This window comes from Myotis brandtii, unplaced genomic scaffold (assembly GCF_000412655.1).
Source record: "Myotis brandtii unplaced genomic scaffold, ASM41265v1 scaffold601, whole genome shotgun sequence".
Lineage (NCBI taxonomy): Eukaryota > Metazoa > Chordata > Mammalia > Chiroptera > Vespertilionidae > Myotis > Myotis brandtii.
In genome coordinates, this window is record NW_005370276.1 from 2,294,349 (window position 1) to 2,294,571 (window position 223).

Here is a 223-nt window from a genome sequence, read left to right on the forward strand (position 1 = left end):
GAGAGTGCCGGGAGCAGGCGGGCGGTGGGGGAGAAACACTCCACACCGTGCGGTGGAGCCGACCCCACTCTGCACGCGCCACGCCCCCTGCAGTCCGGTCCCTACAGTATAGCCCCGCCCCCGGCGGCCTTGACTCCGCCCCCTTGCTGGGTTGTTGACCCCGCCTCCTCCCTGACCGTCCGCGGAGTCTCTGACCCCGCCTTGTCCACGCCCCTGGAGGATA

General features: G+C 70.9%; 1 protein-coding gene across 1 annotated transcript in view; it reads left to right on the forward strand.

Moving 5' to 3' along the window:
* Nucleotides 1–223, forward strand: part of CLEC11A (C-type lectin domain family 11, member A) — a 3,364-nt gene that overhangs the window by 1,510 nt on the left and 1,631 nt on the right. The window lies entirely within an intron of this gene.